Source organism: Triticum dicoccoides, chromosome 3A (genome assembly GCF_002162155.2).
Source record: "Triticum dicoccoides isolate Atlit2015 ecotype Zavitan chromosome 3A, WEW_v2.0, whole genome shotgun sequence".
Classification (NCBI taxonomy): Eukaryota; Viridiplantae; Streptophyta; class Magnoliopsida; order Poales; family Poaceae; genus Triticum; species Triticum dicoccoides.
The window spans coordinates 667,346,409-667,358,604 of record NC_041384.1 but is presented as its reverse complement, the minus strand read 5'-3'; the positions used below and the strand labels follow the sequence as shown (position 1 = coordinate 667,358,604).

The following is a 12,196-nucleotide window of genomic DNA, read 5'->3' as shown; positions in this document are numbered from 1 at the left end:
ATAAGAAGTTGGTTCCAGATTTATACGAACCCACAAATCAGTACAAGTGAGGAATCTAACTACTTCATGAAGCACAAGTGAATATACTAGGCATGTTATGCGATGCAGATTGAAAGATCTAACTCATGTGAAGATAAACTTCTTATGGTAGAAAGTGACAGAACCATGAGATCAAAGGGGCTGTAAAAAGAAGTTTTATTTACCACACTTGGAACTGCTAGACGGAAGTGAGAGATGATGCCGAGCAGTTCAGTCCTCCGTACCCTAACTTGGCGACGGAAGACACCTACGGCGACGGCGGAGAGAACGATGTCCGCGGTCGGCGTGAGGACGGCGTCGGAGAGGTTGCGGCAGCGAAGCGCTTCGTCGCCGGCGTCGTCGACTGCTAGCGGTGGTGCTAGGGTTCTTGCGAGGGTGGAATAAGGAGATAATGACCGCGGTAAGTGTGAATTTATAGGCTCAGGGGCGGCACTGTGCTATTACACAGGTGCCCCTGGCGATTCGCATCTGAGGAACGCGTGGCCAGTTTGCGGAAGTTTTGGGTCTGTTCCACGTCCCACGTACGTCTGGATTGTCGGGCGGTCATTCCTGCTTCTCCGGATTTTATGTGGAGGAATGGGCATTTAAAGCGGACTTTATGGTTGTCTCTATATGTTCAGCCGACAAGGACGCAGTGAAGACATTCGACAGTTTCAATAGAATGCATATGAATTGGAGAGATAGAGTTTGAGATAGAAAGCATAGAGAGATTAGGGTCCGATCACATTCACTTAGTTCAAAAGATCCAACTAAGAAGACATAGCTATAAGTGAATGCTGTAGAGGACAGAACACTAGCATATATATATATATATATATATATATATATATATATATATATCTGTAGTCAACATAGTGAAGATAATCATGAAAATGTGTTGAGTTTCGAAGCCAAATCAACTGTGAAGACATTGCAAGGTAACGCCATGAGTGAAACACTTTAAAATAGAACATTTGGTGGTGGTGTTACCCACCATATAGGAAGTATTAGACCCAGACACGGCGCACAATTATCGTGGCGCTCCGAAGTCAAATTCCACATTAATGTATTCACACTTAGAATGTATATCTTCATTGATTTGAAGATATACTTCACTTCGTGTGTTGCACATCTAAGTCATCAATATGCATAAGGGTTAGGATGTGTGCCTGATCACAGGACATTTGAGGATTCCAGGATATTTAGCTCACACCGTAACTTGCAAAACCTCTTCTCATCCAAGGGCTTGGTGAAGATATCTGCCAATTGTTCTTCAGTGTTGACGTGTATGATATCAATGTCTTCCTTCACAACATGATCTCTGAGAAAGTGATGACGAATTTCAATGTGCTTTGTCTTAGAGTGCTGAACTGGGTTGTTCGCAATCTTGATGGCGCTTTCGTTGTCGCAGTAAAGTGGGACTTGCTTCAGATGAATACCATAGTCCTTGAGTGTTTGCTTCATCCACAGAAGCTGAGCGCAGCAAGATCCAGCAGCAATGTATTCAGATTCAGCAGTGGAGAGAGATACACAGTTCTGCTTCTTTGAAGACCAACATACAAGTGATCGTCCCAGAAAGTGACATGTGCCTGATGTAGACTTGCGATCAACTTTGTCACCAGCATAATCAGCATCCGAAAATCCAACCAAATCAAACTCTGAGCCCTTTGGATTCCATAATCCTAGAGTTGGGGTGTGAGCCAAATATCGAAGAATTCGCTTCACAGCTAAGTGATGCGACTCCTTTGGTGCCGCTTGAAATCGAGCACGCATGCAAACACTAAGCATAATATCTGGCCTAGATGCACATAAATAAAGCAAAGAACCAATCATGGAGCGGTATACCTTTTGATCGAACTCTTTACCATTGTCGTCAGGACCTAGATGATGTTTGGCTGGCATTGGTGTTGTGAAGCCTTTGCAGTCTTGCATACCGAACTTCTTCAGGCAATCTTTGAGATACTTCTCTTGAGATATTGAGATGCCATTGCGTTGTTGTCGTATTTGAAGACCAAGGAAGAACTTCAGCTCCCCCATCATGGACATCTGATATTGCTCTTGCATCATATATCCAAACTCTTCACTGTACTTCTGATTGGTGCAGCCGAAGATAATGTCATCCACATATATTTGGCACACAAACAGTTCACCATCATATGTCTTCGTGAAAAGAGTGGGATCCAGGGAACCAGGTATGAAGCCTTTGCTCTTCAGGAAGTATTTGAGTGTGTCATACCAGGCCCTAGGGGCTTGTTTGAGGCCATACAGTGCCTTGTTGAGCTTGTATACCATGTCAGGATGTTTTGGATTTTCAAAGCCAGGCGGTTGTGCAACATACACTTCTTCTTCAATCTTGCCATCGAGAAAGGCACTTTTCACATCCATTTGATATAGAAGTATGTTATGATGATTTGCATAAGCCAGCAGAATGCGTATGGCTTCAAGCCTAGCCACGGGAGCAAATGTTTCATCGAAGTCAATGCCTTCCACTTGAGTATATCCTTGAGCAACGAGACGAGCTTTGTTTCTGACAACTTGACCATGCTCATCTTGTTTGTTGCGGTATATCCATTTGGTGCCTATTATGTTGTGCTTCCGTGGATCAGGACGCTTAACCAGTTCCCATACATTATTCAGCTCAAACTGTTGAAGCTCTCCTTGCATAGCTTGAATCCATTCAGGTTCCATGAAGGCTTCTTCAACTTTTTTGGGTTCTGATATTGAGACGAATGTGAAGTGCCTACAGAAATTTGCTAGCTGAGTTGCCCTTGAACGAGTGAGTGGACCAGGTGCATTGATGCTGTCAATTATTCTGTCAATCTGCACTTCATTGGCAACACAAGGATGTACAGGGCGAAGACTTTGCTCTTGCTGATCTGTGTTGTTGTTGGGAGGAATGTCTTCATGCTGAGCATTGTCTTCATGTTGATCAGGTGCTGAGATGATAAGTTCTTCTTCAGGATGAGCTTCAGAAGGTATAATCTCTCCAGTTCCCATTAGCTTGATTGATTCACTAGCTGGAATCTCATCTAGCACATTTGGCAGTTGCTCTCTTTGTGAACCATTTGTCTCATCGAACCGCACATCCACTGTTTCAACCACTTTGTAATGAAAGAGATTGAAGACTCTGTAGGAGTGCGAATCCTTTCCATATCCAAGCATAAAGCCCTCATGTGCTTTTGGTGCAAACTTTGAGGTGTGGTGTGGGTCCTTGATCCAGCACCTTGCGCCAAATACTCTGAAGTAACTGACATTTGGCTTCTTGCCAGTTAGGAGTTCATAAGATGTCTTGTTCAGAAGCTTGTGAAGATAAACACGATTGATTGTATGGCATGCAGTGTCAATGGCTTCAGTCCAGAATTTTCTTGGAGTCTTGTATTCATCTAGCATTGTTCTGGCCATCTCAATGAGTGTTCTGTTTTTGCGTTCGGCGACGCCATTCTGCTGTGGCATGTACGGAGCTGAGAATTCATGTGTGATGCCCAAGGTATCAAGATATGTATCAAGGCTAGTGTTCTTGAATTCAGTGCCATTGTCACTTCTGATGTGTTTTATCTTGGCGCCAAAATTGTTCATAGCACGATTGGCGAAGCGTCTGAAGACATCCTGCACTTCAGTCTTGTAAAGGATTATGTGCACCCAAGTATATCTAGAGTAATCATCAACAATGACGAAGCCATAGAGGCAGGCAGTAGTAGTAAAAGTTGAGTAGTGAGTGGGGCCGAAAAGATCCATGTGGAGCAGTTCGAAGGGTTGAGTAGTAGTCATGATTGTCTTCGAAGGATGTTTTGCCCTTGTCATCTTCCCTGCTTCACAGGCACCGCATAAGTGATCTTTCTTGAACTTGATGCCCTCGATGCCTATGACATGCTTCTTCTTCGCAAGGATGTGGAGGTTCCTCATGCCAGCATGCCCAAGCCTCCGATGCCAAAGCCAGCATTCTGAAGCTTTTACAAGAAGACACACTGCAAGTTGTAGCCCTACTGAGAAATCTACCACGTACAGATCATCTTTTCGATACCCTTCAAACACTAGAGACTTGTAAGATTCCATTAGTACTAGGCAACGATATTTTTCAAACATTATGATCATGTTCAAATCGCAAAGCATTGAGACAGACATTAAGTTGAAGCCAAGGGATTCAACAAGCATGACTTTATCCATGTGTTGATCCTTTGAGATTGCAACTCTACCTAGACCCAATACCTTACTTTTACCAGTGTCAGCAAATGTGATGTGGCTCTTGTCGGATGGACGTAAGGTTGAGTCCATAAGAAGGCTTCTTTTGCCAGTCATGTGATTTGTACACCCACTGTCAATAATCCATTTTGAAGACTTTGAAGACGCTGGTGTCGTACCCTACAGTGCAATTAGGGGGATAGGCTTCACGAAGAGAATTGTGAAGCAAAAACATTTGACGAACTAGTGGGTTATGAAAACTTAGATCCAGATTAGGACTAATAGGGAGAGTAGCATGCGATTCAGGAACGAAGTACATAATGATGCCATTCGGGCATTTTATCTTGCGCCCTACAAGATTTTTAAGGTCCCCAGCAATAGCGTCAGAAGATTTTGTTTTTCTGCTGGAGACCTTTCCCTACAAAAGAGAGTTAAGCTTTCTTAACCACCCACATCTTCAAGGGTGGCTTAGAAGCAATAAGTCTAAGTGCAGCATCTGAGAATTTTGGCTTTGAAGCCTTAGCAAACAGTCTTGCAGGTGGACAATAATACTCATAGGAATAAGCAGAATAATTTTTGGTCATATGAACATGACGGTTCGATGAACCGCTCTCATATTCATATGCCTGAGTATGGTTTCCCTGCAAAACATTTGCGTTAGTGTGACTCAGGTGAGTCCTCTGTTTGTATGAAGCCTTTGGACCGTATGAAGCCTTTGGTCTGAGGTTTGTCTTCTTCAAGTGAGGTGTCATGAAGACATTCACAGGAAGATTTTCCAGACACTTTTTCGGAGCCCAGATCTTCTTCAAAGGCGGTCCATTCCTGCAGTTAGTACCAATGTACCTGGCAAACACTTCACCATTCTGATTCTTAAACAGTTTATAGTTTACATCAAAGGATTCATCAATGATAATGGGGTTAGCACAAGTGAAGCCAGATAAATTGGATGGATCTGCTGAAAGTTCCTTTGCAGCAACCCATGTGGTTTTGGGGTACTGCTCAGGTCTCCAGTAAGAGCCATCTGCATTTATTTTCCTTACGAACCCAACACCCTCTTTCCTAGGGTTTTGGTTCAGAATCTGCTTCTTGAGGACATCACATAATGTCTGATGTCCTTTAAGACTTTTGTACATCCCTGTTTCAAGTAATGTCTTCAACCTAGCATTCTCATCAGCAATAGCAGTGATATCCTCAGCAGAGGGATTAGTTACCACATCAACAGTTGAAGATATTGCAACAGCAGTAGCAGTGGAACATTCAGCAACAGAAGTAGCATTATCACGCTCAATGCACTTAAGACATGGTGGTTCAAATCCTTCCTGAGCGGAACTGATCTGTTCGGCGCAAAGTGACTCGTTTTCCTTTTGAAGATCTTCATGAGCCGCTCTCAATTTCTCAAGTTCTTGCTTCCTTTGAAGATAATCATAGAAAAGCTTTTCATGAGTTGTTGAGAGAGTATCAAGACGATCTTCAAGTTCCTGATACTTAACGTGAAGATTTTTTATGTCTTCAATTAATGATTCAGATGAAGTCATTTCAGCACCCAACAGATCATCGCTTCTGTCTAACAGTTTTTGAATATGTTCCATAGCTTTCTGTTGTTCAGTTGCAATTTTAGCAAGTGTTTTGTAGCTGGGATTTGAATCACAGTCAGAGTCATCGTCACTAGATGTTTGATAGCGAGTAGTGCGTGTGTTTACCTTGGCACCGCGTGCCATGAAGCAGTAGGTAGGAGTGGAGTCGTTCTTGTCATTTGCATCAGTGTCGGTGATGAAGTCATTGTCTTCGGTGTTGAATATGGACTTGACGACGTATGCTGTAGCCAGACTCGCAATGCCAGAATCAGACTCCTCCTCAGATTCCACCTCTGCCTCCTCAGAAGCGGACTCCTCCTCTGAATCCATTTCCTTGCCAACAAACGCACGTGCCTTGCCAGATGAGCTCTTCTTGTGTGATGAAGACTTTGAGGAAGACTTGGAAGAAGACTTTGAGTATTTCTTCTTCTTCTTGTCGTCAGAATCATATTCCTTGCTCTTCTTCTTCCTTCTGTTCTCATTGTCCCACTGTGGACACTCAGAGATGAAGTGTCCAGTTTTCTTGCACTTGTGACATGTTTTCTTCTTGTAGTCATGAGCAGAAGCTTCATCATTCCTTGAGCTTGATCGTGAAGATTTTCTGAAGCCTTTCTTCTTGGTGAATTTTTGGAACTTCTTCACTAGCATTGCAAGTTCCCTTCCAATGTCTTCAGGATCATCAGAACTGCTGTCAGATTCTTCTTCAGATGAGGAAACAACTTTTGCCTTCAAGGCACGAGTTCGCTCATAGTTTGGACCGTAGATATCTCTTTTCTCAAAAAGTTGAAACTCATGTGTGTTGAGCCTCTCAAGTATGTCAGACGGATCGAGTGTCTTGAAATCAGGACGTTCTTGAATTATCAGGGCTAGGATGTCAAATGAACTATCAAGTGATCTCAGCAGCGTCTTGACGATTTCCTGTTTGGTGATCTCAGTGGCGCCGAGGGCTTGAAGCTCATTTGTGATGTCAGTGAGCCGGTCAAATGTGTGCTGGACATTCTCATTGTCATTTCGCTTGAAGCGGTTGAAGAGGTTGCGAAGAACACTGATTCTTTGATCTCTCTAGGTTGAGATGCCTTCATTGACCTTGGAGAGCCAGTCCCAGACCAGCTTGGATGTCTTCAAGGCACTCACACGGCCATACTGTTCTTTTGTCAGATGACCACAGATGATATTTTTGGCAGTGGAGTCCAGTTGAGTGAACTTCTTGACATCAGCAGCAGTGACACCTTCTCCAGCCTTGGGAACGCCGTTCTCGACGACATACCATAGGTCGACGTCAATGGCTTCAAGATGCATGCGCATCTTATTCTTCCAGTAGGGATATTCAGTTCCATCAAAGACGGGGCACGCAGCGGAGACTTTGATTATCCCTGCAGTCGACATAGCTAAAACTCCAGGTGGTTAAACCGAATCACACAGAACAAGGGAGCACCTTGCTCTGATACCAATTGAAAATGCGTTATATCGACTAGAGGGGGGGTGAATAGGCGATTTTTATGAAAGTCTTCAAAACGTGGGAGTTATGAAGACAAACATCAAAGATTATGCCTATTACTATGCAGCGGAAGTTAGATTACACTAGGCCAGCCATGGTCAAGTATTCAATAGAGTGAAAGCACAATGACAAACAGCTATAGTGTAATAAGGATCAGGTAGGAAGAAGTTATGAAGCCAAACAGATCATACATTCACGTTGTGAAGACAAAAGATAGAGCAAGCATGCAATGGCTTCACAATGAGTAACAATAAGAAAAGGAAGTGAAGATGAAACCAGTGACTCGTTGAAGACAATGATGTGTTGGACCAGTTCCAGTTGCTGTGACAACTGTACGTCTGGTTGGAGCGGCTAGGTATTTAAACCTTAGGACACACAGTCCCGGACACCCAGTCCTGAACACGCAGCTCATGACACCAAGTCCTCACCGTATTCTCCTTGAGCTAAGGTCACATAGTCCTCGCCCAATCACTCTGGTAAGTCTTCAAGGTAGACTCCCAAACCTTCACAAACTTCGTTCACTGGCAATCCACAATGTCTCTTGGATGCTCTGAATGCGACGCCTAACCGTCTGGAGGATTCACAGTCCTCAAGTGTAATAAGTCTTCAGATCACACAGACAAGAAGACTTAAGTGATGCCCAATGTTCTCTGGCTCTGGGTGGTTAGGGCTTTTCTCCTCGCTAGGAATTTTCTCTCAAAGGCTTCGAGGTGGGTTGCTCTCAAACGACAAAAGCCGTGCACTGAAATCTGAGCAGCCAACCGTTTATGGTTGTAGGGGGTGGGCTATTTATAGCCACTTGGCAACCCGACCTGATTTGTCCGAAATGACCCTGGGTCACTAAGGAACTGACACGTGTCTCAACGGTCAGATTTCAAACTCTCATGACAACTTTACTTGGGCTACAAGCAAAGCTGACTTGTCCGGCTCTGGACAAGATTCGCTCTCATTGTCTTCACTCGAAGACATAGGTTTTTGATTTATGCATCACTTCAGTCATTCTGACTGGTTCTCCTGGACCCCACTTAACAGTGCGGTGGTTCCTATGACTCAACACAAAAGAAAAATAACTACGAAAGATCTAAGTCTTCGAGCTCCATAGGCTTCATAACGTGTCTTCTTTTGTCATAGTCTTCAATGTGAATATCTTCATATACCACCTTTGGCTTCAATGTCTTCATACATTTTTAGGGGTCATCTCTGGTAGTAAAACCGAATCAATGAGGGACTTCTACCTGTGTTATCCTGCAATTCTCACAAACACATTAGTCCCTCAACTAGGTTTGTCGTCAATACTCCAAAACCAACTAGGGGTGGCACTAGATGCACTTACACGAACGAATGCCTCGGTGGAGTCGACCCAGCTGTTGATGCTGCGGGGTTTTAGACTATTCAGCCATGTCCGGGCCGTGCCCTGAAGCATGAGTGGAACATACTTTACGGCGACATGCTTGTTGCCGTTTGCTATGCTGACAGCCGTAGAGTAGTCGACTAGCCAGTCTTCCGGCTTCACAGAGCCGGTATACTTGGGCGTGTCTCTTGGGAGCGTGAACCCTCTGGGAAAGGGCTCGTCCCGAATGCGGGGCCCGAAACAAGGCGGACCCAGCTCGTCTTCTTCTTCCAGCGCCAGGGACCGGTGAAGTCAGTCAATCCGATGGCGGGCATCATTCTCCCCAACTCCCTCTCGGCGGCTAAGGCGGTCTCCGAGAGTCGGATGGTCAACAGGCGGCGGGGAGACTCGCCTCTCCTTGCGGGGAGGGGGAGGCGGACAGTCGTCCCGTCGTTCCACTGCTCTTGGGCGGACGTCTCGGTCGCGCTCTATGGTAATCCGAGTCCGACTGTGGCTGACAGCCGGCTCCTTGTCCTTTCTTCCTCGGGCACCGCCAGTCGGCGTCTGAGACGTCGCGCCTTGATCTCGGTGCGGGTCGTCGTTTGGCCGCTGCGGCGCTTCCGTGCGGCAGCCGGCCTCGTTCTACGCGGCGGCCGCATCGAGGAGCCGTTGGACTCGCTCCATCATGAGGCGGCAATCTTCGCCCTCGAAATTGTCCAGCTCATCCGCCGCTGCCTGGGCGGCTCGGATGTTCTCCGCTGGCGTGGCATACACGGGGCGGCTAGCCCCAAACAGGCTGGCGATGGCTACGCCGCATTGCTGAACTGCGCCAAGGCGGCTGGGCCCTGCCGGAGCCGGCGAGCCGCCAACAGCGCGATCCATCTCCCGCTGGTAAGCTTCTGACAAGCGTCTCATGCTGGCTAGCTTCTTCGCGCCTTCAACAAGCTGAAGGTGGCGCGCTTCTAGCGTCTCTGCGTCAGCATCTTCTGGAATGGGCGCAGCTAGGTCTTGCAGCGCCGCGCCGAGTGAGTCGGGTGCCCTTCCACCAGGGAACTCGTCATGACTGATGACCAACACCTCAGTGACGGTGCTCCCGTCGCTCTCCGCGTGGGGGAGAGGTTCGTCGTAGACCACCACGTTGGAGGGGAAAGCGTCGACCAACACGGTGTCGGAGTCGACCAGCATCGGGTCGGTGGAGCCTACAGACTCCAAGTCTATGGCAGGCTCGCCGGAAACGTGGAGTTGATCGAGGAGGCCCGCGAGGAGGTTTTCGGGGCCGCCTACGCCTGCGTCGGACGCAGGTTCGTCGGAGAGGCGGACCTCGCCAACAAGTTCGGCCAAGGAGCTGGTTGCGCAGGCGATCTCCACGCCACGCAGCGCGTCGATGGAAACTTCACCTGGCGTGCCTGGCTGGCTGCGCTCGCCTGGGAGGAAAAGGGTTCCCGTCCAGAATAGATCTCCGGACGGCTGTGCACCATGCCCCAAGGTGGGCGCCAAATGTCGGGGGTTTGGTGCGACATATGCCAACGGATGGCTTATCATGGTGGGGGCGAGTAGAACGTCGCCGGTGCCTGGAAACGGGATGAGGCGAAGACATGCACGCCGACGAATCTTACCCAGTTTCGGGGCTCTCCGGGGAGATAATACCCCCACTGCTGCTATGCGGGGTCTCCGCATGATCACCATAATCAAGGATTTACACGGTTGCTCCTTGAGCTGTGTATGGTGGTAGGAGAGGGCAAGGCTAGCTCTCTCCCTCTATCTGGTGAGGTATAGAACTACTGGGATCCAACCCTTTGCATGGGTGCCCTGTGGGGTTTATATAGGCCTACCCCCCAGGGGTACAATGGTAATGTGACTGGGCGCGGGCCCAGCCGTCAGTGTCTCCGACCTCCGACTTCTCCGTCGACTGCTGGGGCCCGCCTACTGGTCTGGTATGGAGCCGACAGGCCGCGTCCGCCGCGGGCGGGTCTTGCCGGCTACTGATTACTGTAGCCGTGCTCCTGATGATGCAAGCTTGGTCATGGGGTCATGGCAACAGCCCCGCCGCCTGGCGGGCGATCACTGTGGCCACTCCCCATCTCTTCTGGATTAATGGCGCGTGGGCCCCAGGGAAGGGCTCGGCCGACTCCCCCGGGCCGACTCCCGTTGGGTCCGACTGGCGGTGCTCCCGCCGTCTCCCGAGGTCTCGCTGGCTGGTGGGCCCTGCTGCCTCCAGGCCGTACAGACAAGCCGTCGTGGGCGCAGGACCAGGTACAGTGGTGCTGATGTCAGGGCCGGCTAGGCAACAGTGCCATGCCGCGGGGAGATCCTCCCAAGTACGGCGCGCTGTAGCCATGCCTGCCCTTGGTAAGGGGCAGAGAGTGGGCTTCATTGTAGCCACGCCCCTGCCCCGTCCCCGTTGATGAGGTCACGGTTTGTTGGAGTTGCCGGCCGACTCCCCAAAACCGGCTTCTCTGAAAATCGTCCCTGGGACTCGGCCGTGAGCGGGCAGTCGGCCGCCTTGCCGTAGACTCCTCAGGAGACGGCTCTTCGCCCTGTGGTCTTGAGGGGCGCAGCCTGTCCCGATGTCTTGAAAGGTCATGGGGCTTGGGTTGGTCTACCCGTAGCCCATTACTCCGACAGGAGCGGAGAAGGCGGCCCACCTCCTCGGCCCTTATGGACTCGACACGCTTCACTTGCTTGGCGTTGAGAAGCTCCATGATGCAGATCTTCTTCATCTGGCGCCAGCTGTCCCCATAGGGTGCGAAGCCGATCCCCTTCCCGCAGCAGCCGACGATGTCCATGGTCACGCTGCTCGGCCGGGAGGCGAACGACAGGTCGTGGGTCCTCATCACCAGCTCCGCCGCCTCGGCGCTGGAGACGACCAAGGTTGGAACCTCGCCAAGCCTGAGGAACATGAGGGGTCCATGACGGCGAGACAACTCCCTCATTGTGCGGTGTGGGAGGCCACGCAAGACGTGGTGGAGGCTGCCGATGAACGGAAGGCTCCATGGCCCGGGAGGCAGCTGCTTCTTGCGTAATTTGCTTTTGTTGCTGTAGGCTGTGAGTTTAAGAAACAAAAGGAAGAGTATCGTGGCTTGAGCAATAAAAGAAAACATGCTTAACACCTCCATGGTCAGTTAACTGGCTACTGGAGGAGATTAGCTTGTTTCTGGGCTTTGAGCTCGATGATAGATAGCATACTTATAGGATAGCAAGAACCATGAAGTTAACCCTGGAGCGTGCATGATATGATCGATGTCCTACTTAATCTTGTTGCTTCATGCGGTGGTTGTAGCATGATGCACGTGTGCACGCATGCAGCAGCTGCTGCGCGCATCTGGACGACTATGCATGATTAGTTTTCCCTAAACACACTCCAAATTGAGGAAGGAACTAATCCAAATAATGTAAATTTGGATTCTATACGTCGACCATGGATGAATAGCTTGCGCTTGTCGATACATAGCTCTCATCAAAGTATAATTTCTACTTACTTGTGATCGAGTACACATGAAAGAAAGCAGCTCAATTATGAAGCCTAATGCAATCCCGAGTATGTACATATTGCTGACATGCTAAAAAGTTTTGCCCGGCTCTGGCGAGGGAGGGGCG

The 12,196-nt window shown here is 48.4% G+C and overlaps 1 pseudogene; it reads right to left on the bottom strand.

Moving 5' to 3' along the window:
- The window catches only part of LOC119272812, a 34,143-nt pseudogene extending 22,428 nt beyond the window's left edge, over positions 1–11,715 (bottom strand).
- Positions 11,716–12,196: the final 481 nt, after the last annotated feature.